Source organism: Embiotoca jacksoni, unplaced genomic scaffold (assembly GCF_022577435.1).
Source record: "Embiotoca jacksoni isolate LCO1_2020_lvr unplaced genomic scaffold, fEmbJac1.0.p SCAF_47, whole genome shotgun sequence".
NCBI lineage: Eukaryota > Metazoa > Chordata > Actinopteri > Embiotocidae > Embiotoca > Embiotoca jacksoni.
The window spans coordinates 424,997-441,130 of record NW_027185400.1 but is presented as its reverse complement, the minus strand read 5'-3'; positions in this window follow the sequence as shown (position 1 = coordinate 441,130).

Here is a 16,134-nt window from a genome sequence, read left to right as displayed (position 1 = left end):
CGAGTAAAGCGGCACGCCGCTGAAAGACATTTGTGTCGGCTTGATAGAGAAGCAAAGTGCTTTCCCGAATACCTGCTGATTAGTCATCTGAGCAACATCGCCGGATCAACCTTTCTGAGGGACCCAGGGCAAAACATGTTGTGGGGCCCTTGCTGACCCAACATTATGGAGCATATACATGAATATATATATATATATATATATATATATATATATATATATCTAGTAATGCCAGCTACAGTTCATAGAGGCCGACATATGACACAGATAAGTGTTTGAGCTTTTGCAGGGTTTTCTTTTTGGTGTTATGTGCGGGGTATGCTTGTTTGATGGTAAAACATTTTCCCACCTGCTTCTTCATATTAAAAGTATTTCATTCCAAAATACACTTATAACTACGACATACTAAAGTATAAAATGAAAAAGTACAACCAAACACAGTGAAATATTTCCTCACGAATGAGAAAAGAAGTCAAAAGATCAGTATACTTTTTCTTCCTTGAAATGTTGTACGGTCTAATACAACATGTTTATATGCATCACCCTGTAGTCCACAGTTCAGATGCTGAGTTGTGTGTTCAGGACTACTTTCACCCGCCTGGTGTTCATTTCTTTCCCCGCAGTACTCCGAGAGGCTTTAAAGCTCCGGTGCCATCCAAAAGCCAATCAATGGGAAGCTCATTAATAGATCATTTACCAGCAGAAAGCCTCGTTTGTCACGAAGATCGTTCGAGTTGCTACAGAGCAAAATCACATTATCATCTGTTACCTGAGATTATTGTGTCTCTGCGGAAAATCTCATTCTGGCCTCATAAAACCAGACGTATATTACATAATACTCATCTGGATCTTCCTGCAGCGAACAACATGGACTCTCATGTTTTGATGGCTCCAGGTGAATATGTGGCTCATCTAAGAGTCTTCATACTTTGTGTTGAGTTGGTCCCCTGTGGATGTACAGTAATGTATAGATGTACATGGGTGAGATTCTTAAAGACTTACTGTATGTTGCAACATGGAATCAGTTTGTAAACTGAGGTAGAAAATAAGTTTCATGTGACCACTCAAACTATGTTTGCATTGGGAAGCTGTATTAATCTGAGCACCTGCAGAATGCAATGCAATGGCTCGATGCCACTTTTTTGAGAAATATGTTCTTCAGGTTTTGTTGTGACTGTTTGTAGTAAATGAACCGAATTAAATTTTTACACATTAGAAAAGATTAAAATTGCACGGTGCCCCTTTTTTATGTACTGTAAAGCCATTAAAAAAAATAAAAAATAAATCAGCACGTCACAGGACAGCTGTCTGAGATTATATAATCGCAATTGTTCCTGGTTAATCCATCCCTTGAGGTCAGTGTTTACCATGAACCCCCATGACAGGATCAGGAAGTGAACAGCCATCGTCTGAAGCCCCGAGCTGTCACTGAAATCCACAGAAGACGACAAACGGGGCCGCCTGGGCAGCGAGTGGACCCGAGTCTTCCTCAGTGGAATGAAACGAGCGCCCGGGTTGAAGATGAAGACGGGCACGAGTCCGTGGCAATTATGCCCTGCCGACTGGAGGCATGGAGCGTGCAACGTCTGAGGCTGGGGCCGTGTCAAAGCCCCCGTGCATGATGCACAACTTAATTCATCACAAGGAGAATGAGGGCTACTCTGCATGCGCGCAGCATGGCTTTTTTCTTCAAAGCCTATCAAATCAAACTAGTCCTTCAGAGAAGCTTGGACGGGGGACATCGCCTTGTACAAAGAGAGAGGGGAAAAAGTAAATTAATGGCACGGGGCTCTCTCGCATGAGAAAAACACTTCCATCATAATGCAAATTAGTGGCACGGGGCTTTCAATTCAACACGATTCTTAAAGTCAGTGGTTGGATGTTGGAATGGGCTCTGCTATGACGCATCTCCTGGGAGTCCAGTTAGACTCGGTCATTTGCATTGCCTCCAGCTGTCTTTTTTTTTTCTTCAGCAGCGTGAGCACCACCATGCATTAGAAAATCACTTCATTCTCCAACTGCAAAACATCTTATTTAACAGGACACGGATGCATTAAAGCGGAGAACGGGCTGTGCAGAGCCAACGACCTCGCAACACGAGCAGTTGTCACTTTTCTGAGGTGGTGCGTTATGTGCTGCGTGACTGTATTTGCATACCAAAAACTTATGAATTTAACAGAGAATGACATTTAATTTTATGTAATCTTTTAGGGCTTTTATAACTACGCTTCTGTCTCCTCTGTTTTAGTGTGCTTAATTCTGGAGAGCACAACGAGCAGAAAACATGAATCCTCCCGCTAAAAGGGTTTAATAAGAGACCTCGAAATCGAAGAACTATTTGCCACAAAAAGATTCAATATTAGATTTGTTCAGAAGATTTTGTGATGTTCTTTACCTCTTCAGTCTCTGGAGAGGAGAGCTGCAGCTAAACCAATAATCGGACCCATTTTTTACAGTTGGCTTTTTTTATACACATGAAACAAACAATGTGTTAGTTAGTGAGCTTTTAACCTGGTTTCATGAAAGAGAGATCAGAAGGAATTAATAATGACTAAATCAGGTCAGGACTGTTGGACTTTTAAAACATTTGAGACTCCGGCGATGATGAGAGGCCACCTCCTCGAGCGATGTCCCGGATGGATGTTGGAGACAGGACGGGACCTTCAGAGCCTACGGGTGCTGGAGTTCGTGGAGCAGATTTTAAAATGTACAAACAAATCGCAACACAAGGCGTTTCAGGGCACGTAGGACAGGAACCCCAAAATTCAACAATTCCCATAGGAGCGACAGCCGGAAGGAAAATCGCCCTTTTTAACAGGAAGAAAGCTTCGTGACTGTCGGAGAGATCCAGGCTAACAGTTTCCCCCTGTTTCCAGTCTTTATGCTAAGCTAAGCTAACAAGCTGTAGTACCCAAAAGGCTCTTGTTAAAACTATGTGTGGAGAACACAAAATAACTGTTCGATATTTATTTATTTGTCCTTTTTCCTGCATAAGAGTCACCACGTCTGCCACTCACCCTCCTTAAGTATCTTTATTTTCATCTGAGCAGGTCTCCGGGGAGCACAATACCTCCACGGCTTTTACCACCTTATCAGCTTCCCGGATGGAGCTGCGACTCCCTGAAACGTAATCACAGACACTCACTAGTCTCACAAAGGTTTTCATTTTGCTTTCGGCTGAGTGCTGTGTGGCGTGTTAGTATGCAGGACATCGCAGCCTCTCTCACATTAGGCGGCAGAAAAAACTCTGATAAATGATGGAGGTAAAATCCTCCACAGATGCTCTTTTATCGTGATGATATAACCTTCAGTGTTTGAGTCAAAAACTATTTTTTTTGTTATTTGTACTTCGGTTACTGAGATCTCATCTCATCAAATGACCTTCACAGGTTGTTTTTTTTTTTCCACATGGAACCTCCTAAAAATATGCGTCACATGTCTTGTGGCCATTTTTCGTGGCGTGATTGTTCGTTGCATGTTTACAGCGGCAGCTCGACTGAGACAGCTTTCCGCTAATCTGAAGGATTTTGATTCCAAAAGCTTTATTATGTTGTCGAGGACTTGGTGAAATGTTTCCTTTCATTGGAGCTGTGCCTGGAAAAATCTTAATAAGAAGGCATCATTATTTGTACATTTAATATACAGCACTGAGTACTGGGGCAATAAGTGCTGACAGCATCCTGCTTCTGCCGAGTAAAGCTTTTGTGTTGGTCACAGCCCAGCTGTAGTTTTTGGATGATAATGATCCCGCAATTTGCAATTTAAATCTGCAAACCTTTTATCGGTGATAGTTCAGTTTAATTCATAATTGTGACGTTTTTAGCAGGTTTCTTTGCTTTCAGCTCTCGTTCAATCAGTCCATCCCTACCAAGACCTTGACTTGCTCTCATCCTCGCTGCTAAATTATTTATCGGTGCCCTCCTATCCTGACACTGACTGTGTGAGTGTGGGCATTATATTATGCATGAGGTAAAGAAATACAGGAGGTTTCTTGAGAAACGATGACATTGTGGATAAAGTGGCACCATAGAAAGTGCTCCAAATCGCCAAGCATCAAAAAGAGCACGGTAGCTGTCAAAATCTGTGAAAATACATTCTGGCTTCTAATCTAGACTTCAATCAGCCCTCTTTTGTTGTTGTTGTTGTTGTTAGACTAACCCCATTCTCCTTATTTGACCTTAGCAGGAAGGACTGAGAGAAGAAGGAGGGTTTGCAGAGATAACAGCCACATCTGAGGCAGGTGCAGAAATACGAGTTGTTCTCTCCAGAGACTACGAGCAGTAGAAAATCCCTGACGATAGACTTTCCTGCGCACGACGACAACAAAGCTCTTAAACGAAGGCAGTACTTTCCTCACAAGTGTTAAAAGACTTCTATTTGAGGACCGTACACGAGCAGTGAACTCATCTGCTCGACAGAGTGAATGAGAGGCTGAGAGAGTCACGGTAAAGCTTACTGCTGACGGACAGGTCCGTTTCTGTAATTAATCAGAGGAGGACTCTTGTGTCAACACGTTTCTTGCACTGAAATGCCAGAATAGGTCTATTTTCAGCCCGGTATGGTGTAACACACCCATCGGTCCACTAGAGGATGCCGAGACGGTGTCCCATTGGCCTCCACTCAGTTTGAAAAGTAGGTTGTGGGTGAAAACCGACGCGGTTAGGTTTAGGTGACGATCACGGTCTGACTTAAAATAATTTTCACAATTAACGTTACGCTCGTCTTGTAAGTTACCTAACATTCGTTACGTCGGTGAAATATGTACGCAAGTAACTTTAATTTTTTGTCTCGGACTGAAACAAAAAAAAAGTTACTTGCGTACATTTTTGCACTTGTCACCTGACTTCCTTCTTTGCTCCGGTCATTAATTCTCCGGCCACTTGAGGTCGCAACAAATGTGGGTCGCATTGGTCCGCTTGCACTGACGACCTCAAAGAATGGCCGCGTTTTAAGGGTGTGGAAACTTGTAGGAAATCACTTACCTTCTCTTTTGTGCTGACCTCAGGCCAATCAGGTCGCTGTCACAGCAAAATGACATTCAGTTTACCGATTTGAAAAGCAGCACAATCACATGATGCGATCAGTGATAACGGGGACAACATGCTGCCATTAACGGCCCCATTGATCGGCCTAATGAAGACAATTAATTCCACTTGAGAGGGAGGGATAAGTTGGAGGAGAGAGCAGCACTGATTTTTCTAACAAATCCTCTGACGAGAGACAGAAAAAAACTGAAAACAGTGATCCCGTTCGTATAATATAATCAGCAGTGTGTCTGACTGGTATGATGTTTCACAAGAAGTAGCTGTATCATCAATGGCAAAGCTGCTGAGCAACAGGATGCCTTTGATTGCTGAACACTTCAATGGGGAGCTTCCATCATGTCACGGCTCTCGGCGTGTAACACAATATCTGATGTTTGCTCGTCTCTTTATGGCTCTTGTCAATTTTTATGGGGATTACTCTGCTGTAATGGTTCACTGGAGTTGCAACTGGAGATGCCGTCAGAAAGGTTTTAAAGGAGGAAAAGTAATTTTGTTTGCTGCAAAATTGTTGCTATTCCCAGTGATATCAAGCTTGTTCATCTGTTGCTCTGTTGAGTACCTGGACCGGTACTTTATCAGGCATCTCGGAGGACTGCGGGGGGATTTGTAATCACTCTTACCTCAGAGCAGGGCTGATATTTATTCATCAGTCATTCTGCATATACATACACTCAGCGACGAGAAGGAGGAAGTGCTCTGTTTTATAGTCTCGGGGTCGTAAATACTTTCAGAGTTCAGAATATCCTAGATTAGATATCATTATCGAGAACTGTCGATTCGTGTCTTGAAGTAACAAATAACCCCCTTTTATCTGCTTGTTTTTTGTGTGTAAAAGTATAAATCGATCAGCCACAACGTTAAAAACACTGACAGGCGAAGCATTAAGTCAATAAATCTTCCCTTCAGGTTGTTCAATCTGAGAGAGTTGTTCATTTATTTAAATGGCCAGGATTTTGTGGTGCTGTTGAGCTGCCTTTTGTTATACTTAGAGGTGTTCCTAATATTTTGTCAACCCTACTCATTTGAATATTAGTATAAACCAGTGAAGCCCAACGGCACCACAAAATTACCGCCTCCAAGTTGACCATTAAAATAAATGGACAGCTCCCCCAATCACATTGGAAAACAACTGAGGATCCTAATTAATGGAGGATTTATTCCCGGGCTGTTGTTTTACAGTTAATACTTCACCTGTCAGTGGTTTTCATGTCGTGGCTGATCCATGTAAAAGTATAACGCAAATATTAATATATCTTTATTCTCAAAATGATATTCATAAATATGTAATTTCGGAAGGCCAATAGTTAACACTGGCAAGCCACGTCTTAAAATGTAAATGAATCAATGTATATACAAAAGGACATTTTGTATGAAACCAGCTCCTTCAAAATGCATTGCTTTGCCTAGATAGAGCTTTGTAGCAGTTTCCGTTCCACAACTTTACACAGAGATTCAGGGAAATGTATTAATTTTTGTACTGCAAAGTTATTTTAAAAGATGTATTGCTGCCTAACGGCTGGTTGTCAAAAAGCTGCATTTTCTCCACCTGTTGCCAGAAAGCATAAGTTTGATGAAGCAGCTGCATCCAGCTGAAGGCCAGAGACAAACTTTATGCCTTTTTTTCGGACAAAACTCCTAAACCTAAAACTGGGAACTGTACGTGTCTCTGATTTATTTCCTTTGGCCAGCCATGGTTGTATCCCGACTTTGAGGTGCTTGATTTACTCAGAAGGCAGTAAAACACCTTGGACTAGTTTCAAGGTTAATACTCGCCAAAACACTTTTGTTCCTCGGCGAAACGTGCGTCTTTGTGGCCTCCGTCTGTTGGAGGAAACTGGAGCATCTTTCACTGTCATCTGAAAAGACATGAAGCCCCGAGCAGTCACCTGTTTAAGGGCCATAGAAGCTCCACCATATTAAAGTATCATGTGAATTATTTCCCAGCTGTACATGTGTTGTTGGACTTGATTGTGACCACGTTCTCTGATGTCCCGGGTCGGTTTTAACATCTCCGCTCCCTCCGTCACATCACAAGACAAAGTTCTCTCGCTGATGAACACGAGCTTTGTAGGTCATGATTAGGATATTTATTTGTCTCGCCCACTCCGTCTGCTAACTTTCAGCCTTCCAAGTAATTAAGGAGCTGTGGAGCGCCGAACGCCCAACGGCCTCGGGGCTTTTCACTCTTACTTTCATGCATCCATTAACAACACGGCCAATGCCTTCCATATGTAGTCTGGTGCTCAGGGATTTGTTGCTTCCTTCATGGGAGTCCTCATGGAAATTGCAGCTGATGCTGTAATTATTCTACAAGGAAAACTAGTGATATAATTATTACCTTATTACTGACATCATTATTAAGGGCACATCATGACTTGTGGGTTATCTACGTCACATTTTTAGATCTCAGTCGTAGAAATGTAAGGTGGATAATGACATTATAGAAGACAGCAGGTATTATTCAGTCTGATTTATCACATTTTATGGCAAGAATCCCGTTTGGATCACGTTGGCGCGGACAGAGTTTGTCTGGAAATGAGATCTCAGACATCAAAAGCCTCCTGCAATAAACACAGATGTCACAAACAGGCAAATCTGGCAATTTCATTCAATGATTCATCACAGTGGAATCCTCAGTGTGAACAAACAAGAACTCACGAGACTCGTAAGGAATGTGCATAAAGTTTAGGAGCTGCAAAATATTCGATAGGTGTGCGGTAAAGAGACGCAGCAGGGACTCTTGAGGCGTTCACTGACTGACAGTTAATCAGAAGTTCCAGAACAGTTACACAGTCGGACGAGAATGTGTTTTTTCTTCTTTTTGAGCGATTCAGAAATACTATTTATTTTATCTTCGCCGCTTTCTGCCGCAGTGTGGGAGGAATGAGGAAATGCTGCAGATGGAATTACAACAGATACAGGGTCAGGGTGGGTGAGTCTGGATTTCTTTTTTATTCTGCAATGGAAATGTAAAAATTCCTCGTTGCAAAGGAGTCCAGTATGAAAGACTTAATTAATCCTTGGGGGGGGCGTTTGAATAACATGAGCAAGAATCTTATATTGCCATCATTTATTAATGTTAATGTAAGTGTAACACAGTCGGACACCTGTAAGAGTTACCTTTAATGGTCTTCTTCATAGTTATCTGTACTACATTGTCAGGGGGACGCTGCACTGGAGCTCGCTGCGTTCGTGTGCTTATTTAACTTTTGTACATCCCCCGGTTCTCCGAGGATCAGCAGCAGACTGAACAAACTGCAGTAAAATATTGGCAGCGTTCCATTGAAAACATGAAAACTTCACACCTTTTCAAACCTCCCAGACACTTTGTGCTTTCAGGCTCCCGCTTTTGTTTGCCTTCACTTTTAATAATTTAAGGACTGCAAACAAAGTATTTATTAGGTCCCATTCTTAGTTTGCAGACCCGTTCATAATTAATGATGTCACTGCTATTGAAGTTTTACAATTCAAATGTAGTAAAGGATAAAAGCTGCCTTTTATTTCTTGTTAAAATCCACCTGTGAACATTTGGAGGTATTTACTGTGTAACTGTGTTAGTGTCCAAAACTTTTCAGAGCATCCTTGTGTTTTTTTTAAAACACTTATTTCTTCACCAATTTTGTTTGGCAGATTTGACATCCCAGGACAAGTATATGTGTTTTTATTATCAAAAGCATACTTAACATGACTTTAAATATTCATCCTCGAAGACACTAATTGCATGTTTCTCATTGAGTACAGTAGTTAAAGACAGCAGTGAGATCTAAAGTTAAGAAAAAAAGATAAAGTAGCTCTGCATTAAACCAGAAGAAACTCTAAAGTACACAATCCTGTTGATGATCTTAACTAAAGGTTCATGACTTGCTTGTTCTGGAGCTTTCAGCCTTATCACACCGGCTTCAGCAGCAGTCGATATTTTACACTTCATTCTCGACCTTGAAAACGGCTGCTGACACAACACAGGCTTCACAAAAATCAAGTAAGCGGTGCTTTAGTTAAGATTAATTTGTCAATACAATTTTCTGTTAGCTTTAAATAGAATACTGAATTTTACACTTAAATTATTCAGTATTCTCGTTTACAAACAAATGTACTCTTAATCTGGTGGTAATTTGTTGTCTTTAGTTATTTTGTATTTATTATGAACTTGTCCCCTCTAGAGCCTGTGTGCGAGCCAGCATTCACAAGACCAGTGCTTTCAATCAACACTTGTTTTTGTTTTTTAGCCAGACAGTGATGTTGTTAGATTGGGGACTACTGAAATTTCACAATCATGCCAACCAAGGCAGGTGGCTGAGTGTCCGACATCTACACGACGTCTATAGTCTGCACAGATGGCTGACGTGGCAAACACAGTGACGAGCTGTGATATTTCCAATCCAAGTTATTTAAAGGTTTCTGTTTGAACAACTTCTCAGCAACCGCAGTAAACCTGAGCGCCGTCGTTTCTGCTGCGTACCGTCTTAACGATAGATCCAAGACTAATCTCATCAAGGTGAATGATGCTGTGAAGGTTGATGGTGAGAGTGACGTGGAGGAAAATATACTGGTCTGTTTACAGTCAGCTGTCAGATGTTTTAATGGGACGTATTTATGAAATAATACACAAGAATCGGCGTTAAATCGCAGATGGTGACAGCTGAATAGTAAATAGGACGTAGTGGATGTTGACAAGAGCCGTGATTGATGCCATTAAGGCGTCCGGCGTCTTCTTCCGTTGACGTCACTGTAATGTCTGTGCCGTTAGCGTTTGCTTTTATTTTTCATGAACAACACTAATGTCTTCTGAATGAAACCAAACATGCAGAAGTCAAACAAGTTTTAAGTGGATTATTTGTGCCTTCAGCCCTGAGTCTTCCAGTGGGATGCTCTGGTGATTTCCCCGCTGGCACCGGTCTGTAATACGCAGCCTGATGTTCAATTTGGGGTGGAGCACTTGTTTTCAGAAGCAATAATTCTTAATGGAAGATGAACCCTCAGATGTCTAGGTGGTGCCGGATGAAGCAGGAGGCACTCTATTAACTAAAGATCCCAGGCCTGCCCCCGGCTGTTCACCTATTAATGCAGCAAGCAGCGAATTGGCCAAACTGCTGTATCAATAATTCTCCTGCGCTCCCATCGGATCGCCCGCCAACGTCCTCGAAACTCATTTGCGGTTATTTTTTTCCGATATCTGAAGGAGGACATGAAAAACAAAGGCTTGATTCAACACATCGCCCTTGATAAAGCGTGCTGGAAAATAACCAGTGCAAGTAAAGTTAACAGTTGAAAGGAAGCTAATGCAATGATGTAATTGGGTGCTTTAGGCTTCATGAAGTTTCAGGGTAATTTTATTCCACTGAAATTTAAGAAACTCTTTGTGGTGCTGTGTGCGAGTCTTCACAAAGTCTTCTCCTTTTGTTTCCTGGGCTCGCCGTCCTCCTGCTGGCACAAAAGCAAGACACCACAGCCAAGGCGGTGGGCCTGCAGGTGCTGAAACAAATCCAGCGATCAAACGGCAAACGCTGTGTTTCAGTCACAGTTAAACTGAGCGTCAGCTGGAGCAGGATGAGACTTCACTCTGGGTGGAGGGAAGGAGAGGAAATGGGGGGTCTGGCAGGAACAACAGTGGGAGCACGAAAAGCCGTTCACTTTGTTTGCAGAGATGTCGTCTCTGATTAAGGCCGGCGTGGCTCGTCTCATCAGGTTTTTGTTCCCATTAAAAAGTGGTGTCCACCTTGATTATAGAGATCTCTTGTGCTGCCCATAGACTGCATATAAAAGTGGATGTAGCGTGCGAGCCTGTAAAATGAGGCCAATATGGAAGTGCCCTGAACTGCAATACCACAGAGAGCCACTAGGGGTTGGCTCTAAAAAGGCTTTGGCTCCATAGACTCCCATTCAACTTCTATCATGAAATTTGAATACATTTTTTTCACAACTCATTATGGTGTCATTAGCTAAAGTCCCTCCTTCTTATTAGTTTTCTGATGGTCCATCTGAAGATAATCCCGTCATTAATTAAATATTAGGCCTCAAAAAGCCATGTTTTTGCCACGTCTGTTTGATTGACAGGTCTTTGGTGCAGCCAGGTTTCCGCTGTCTGTGGGTGGGGCTTAGTGTCCTCGGGTTCCTAATCAGATCGAGTCAGATCTACAACTTCAGAATCAGATTTAGCTTCATTGGTCAAATTCCTTCAAAGTCTTCACTACCTATTAGTTTTAATGTACACAGAGTTCACTCATCTTGAGTTTTGAGTGTTTGCATTGTAATCCATTTTCTTTTGTGGCGCTTTGCCTTCTTTGTACATTTCATGTAAATACAAATATCTGCGCTTTGGCTAACTGAACGTGTTGGAAGATATTTTCTTTGCTTAATGTTGATTTGACTTCCAAATCTTTTACTGCCTTGGCTGCCTTTTCACCACAACTGTTGTTTTAGTTTTTTGTTGCTGCTATTATCATCTTCTCTCCGCTGGGATTATTTTTTTTAAATTTATTTGTTGCCATGTTTTTAATGAAGTTTGATTTTGTTTTTGTACCCTGTGTTTTTCTACAGCGGCTCCAGTCTTTCCACTGGTTGCAGTATTTGGGGGACCTTTTTGGTCCAAGTAGCAAACTGACTCATCTTCTTTTCTTTCCTTTGGTCATTAAGCTCATCTGTGTCCTTGTGAGAGAAGCCTGAGAGCCATTCAACCTTCTGTTTGAACCCTCAAACTCTTTTTTTCTTTTCTTGCATGACTCAATACATGACACACAAGTGTTATCCTGATTCAGTTGAAAATGTCTCGGGCGGGAGCTGATCATTTCATTGACTTATAACTTTACTTAAACTACAGTTTAGAGATTCTTGCAGTTACCTGGTAAAGCATGTGCATGTTTCACGCTCTGATACTGTTTGAGTGAATATTTTAAAACTGTCAAATGGATGCAACAACTATCTGATCATGGTTTCATGCATGTATTAATCTCGCAATACTGGATCCTGCTGGGTTAATAGATGCAGTGATTTTCATGTTTATAGATGATTCTGTTTCCTTTTAAATCGTACCAACTCTTCACATAATTTGTTTTCAGCAGATTTTAAGAGACTGTATGTTGTGTGATTGAAGAAGTTCATGTAAAATCCTTCATGTGACATATATTCTAAAATGCTGCTGTAGGCGACTATGAAGTTAGTCTCTTTATACAGGACACGGATACGACATTGGACCAGTTCACTTTGACGGTGAGGCTCACTTACTATTTTACAGCTGACAGAACAGGTTGATTTGGTGACATCATTCCTTTTCCCCCTTCTTAAATGTACCTGCTATTTGCCACTATTTGCCATTCGGGGCTCCTCTGACATCATTTATTAAAAAAAAAAATAAAAAAAACTTTACAACTTTAAATGGCAATTAGTTTTCCTCGCACATTATGCTGGCTCATCTAAAGTTTCAGTGCATTAAGTTTCTGTAGCATTTTGACAAACGGCACCGGATCTTTTTTGCATGAAAATGTCAACAACAAAAAAAAGAAAAAACAGCTTTAATCATTATCTTTATGGGTCAAATGATGATGTGCTTGTAAGAAAGTTCCCTCTTAGTGATGAACCCACAGAGATTTATCTGCAGTCTCTTTCAGCTGTACAGAACCGTTCACTGCAGCATCGTTCGGCTCTCTGTTTTTGTTTTATGTCCCAGAACTTGACTGTTTCATTCCCTCTCTCAACAACGTTGTTTACAGATGCAGCAGAGTTTCTGCAAAATACACTCCAGAATCCTCCTGCGCACGCAAACCCAGGCGAGATTTGTGCTAGTTAAACACCTGGCAGCAAAAGAGGCAGCTCTTTTTTTCTGTGGACTTTGTAAATAGACAGCAGAGCTCAGAGAATTTGAAGCTGGCCAGACACACAGATGGATCCAAATGAATGTAAAAGTTACCCCACGCCGGGTGTGATATTGGGCAGTGGGCTGCTTTAAAAAAAAAAGGTCAAAGATGTATTTGCTTGTTTGCACCACCCTCAAGTGGCCACAAAATATCCGCTAATGAAGATTTAAAGCTGTGGTATAAATGGAAAAGATGTAATCTATTGGCAGCTTCACCGTAAAGACATTATAATCCATATCTGCCTTCAAAAGCAATAAACTCACTCGCATTAACGATCTGTGTATGAGCAGAAGTGACAGGTGAAGTGTTGCATTTGTATCTGGTGATGTATGATAGTGGTTGTGTGCGTTGTGTAAAACAGAGCATGCTTAGAAATGTGATGTAGAGCCCCGGAGTGGGCTTTGAGCTTGTATTGATTTGTTGTTGCTGTCGAGCTAAGGGTTCAATTAACTTAGCGGTAGCTCTGTTATAACAGCACAAACACAAATGCTTATTTTCTTAATATTTCTTGCAGGACTTACAGCGGCCCTCCGCTGCAGAAGCTCTACCTGTGTCACAGAAAGCATTCCCATTAGGAGATATTAAATGACATCTTGTTTTGTGGGATCTCTTGCCCCCTGCACAAGTAATTATCACCAAATTCACACTGTGTTTTGGAGTTTGAGGTGCAGGCTTTAATTGGAATTGTGAATTACAGTTGGCAGAAAAAGGTTTGGACACTGTTACCATGGAAAAATAAGTCATTACATATGATTGGATTTGAACGTCTGTAACTGGTTATGGAGTAGACTTGTGATGCAGAAGAGTCGAGCCGCGGTGTTTCGCCTTCACGCCTTCCCCGAGGCGCGACGAGCTCGCTGGCGTAAACAAAACAATAAAAGAGACTTAAGGGGTGTTTAAGGGTCGGCCTGTTCTTCTGTAACTCGGTGAAACCTGTTGTTCCCGATGAAGACAACGTAGTAGAAAACAGAGAAGCCTAAATATAGAGAAACTACCTTTTTGTTAGGTAACATAGTTGGAGAGTTCACGGATAGAAGTGTGGAACGCTTCTGCAAATCTGAACCGTTAGTTTGAGGCAGTTGTACTTTTCTTGAGTATTTCCATTTTATGTCAATTGTCTTTATTCTGCTTTACATTTCAGAGGGAATCATTGTACCTTTTTTTTTAAAGGTTAGGCAGATCAGTGAACTTACAAATCATGTGTTTTGTAACAAATTAAATGAAATCAAATTGAATTAGCTCCAATGCAACACTATAACTGTTTACAACAGTAAAATGCTACTTACACATGATAACATCAGTAATAATAAAAACAATTCACTCACAGCTGCCCTTTTTCAGTTTTTTCTGCTTTCAAAACCTGAAGTACATTTTGCTAAAAAATATTTATAACTGCATTTTCTGCTGGGCTTAAACCTGCTCGTACCTTTTAGAATTTTAATGTGGCTACTTATGAATCTGAATTCTTCCCTTCCGAGTTCACAAAAACCTAAATATACAGTAAGCATTAGACAATGGATCCGCTAAACCCTTCGTGCAAAGGTCTGTGTATTATTTATCATTTGTAGGACAGTATATGACCAGTCAGGGTCTCTATACAATAGACACAGTGTATTGTCTCTTTAGATTTATTAAAGGGTAAGTCTGGCATTATTTTGTTTTTCAGACTGTCAGATACCATAAAACAAATGAACTGCATATCCAAAGCCTGGTGTATGTATTTTATACACAAAAGTGGAATCTTTTTACAACTGAAAATAGATCATTTACTCCAGTGTGAACACTGCAGTGACCAGTTTCAGAAATTCATTTGGTTCGTTAAAACGTACCATATATTTGTGAATAGTTTTATTTTTGACAACAAAATATTATGAATCCTGAATCCTTTGACTGTTTCTCCTTTTCCCATTCAAGTCATTTGCAAATGTTCTTGCTTTAATGCGTCTTTTAGAAGGTCAGCTGTGTCTTTATTCAATTCAGGGTCAAACAGAGTTCTTGTACAACTGACGAGACGATGTGAGGCAATGTGGTTCTTACAGGAGCTCATCTTTAGAAAGCCGAAGCACGAAGTGTAACAGAAAATGCGAGGCAGGTGCTCAGTCTGTCTCCAGTTGAGTCATTTGCACGTTGTCATATGGAAGCTGTTTAACAGGACGACCAGCCAGGCGGCGAACTGTGAGCTCAGCTGTGAGGGAGTTACTGAACAGCGTCTGAAGGGCTCTCCATCATTTTCTAAGACCGTGACGTGTGAGTTGCCTGAAGTCAACAGGCTAATTCATCACTCACTGAAATGCAGAGTTAGGGGTCGTAATGCTCTGATGCTGGTTCAGCAAATCCCGGCGTTTTACACCAAATACTAACCTAGTACTTAATGCACTTTATATGCTTCACTCAAAAGGTGTAACGCCTCATTTTTATTCAAAGGATTTTTGAGATTTCCTGGTTCGTCCTCAGTGCACTGCAGCACAGACAGACTCTTGAATTAGGTGTGCATTTATGTATTTAAACTTGTTTTCCAAGGTAAACACATAAATCAGGATGAAACTTTTTTTTTCTTTCTTTTTCTTGAAGGGTTCAGCCATCAAATAGCTTTTTTGGGATGTGGTGTGCTGTTGCAATCTCATGATCGCCTGCCCATATTTTCTCACTGCTGGTGTCTGATGTCTGGCAGAAAATTGAAGCCAGTCAGGTGTGTCAACATCATATCCACAGGACTCTGAGGTCTTTCATCTTTCACTAAATTTGGCAGGTTTTAAAAAAAAAATAAAGACAAGGGTAGCCTCATGCACTTTCCATGAAGAACAGATGTTAGAGGTGTAGCTGAAAAGCAACTGAAAAACACTTGATATGCTAATGACTCAGACTACACATCTTTATCGAGTTAAAATTGCGTATTTACGGCTGCATCTCTTGCATCTAATGCGTTGTAATACACACCTCCTATTTAGAGCACTAACAAATGCATATAGACAAAAAGAAGATGGAGACACCTGTGTGAGAAAAGATGTTGTAAAAACTCAGCGCTCTCACTCAGCAGCATAGATGGACTGAGAGACAAAGAGCTGCAGGCACAGACGTGCACTCACACTTCCTATTCATTGGAGTTATAAGAGACACAGTTTTCATATTCAAAGCTAATGGATAAAATTACAATGCAAGAGTAGGTGACTATGAAATGACAAAAATAGATTTCATCTAAATATATACACTATGTACAATTAAAAATGTAGTTGGATGTA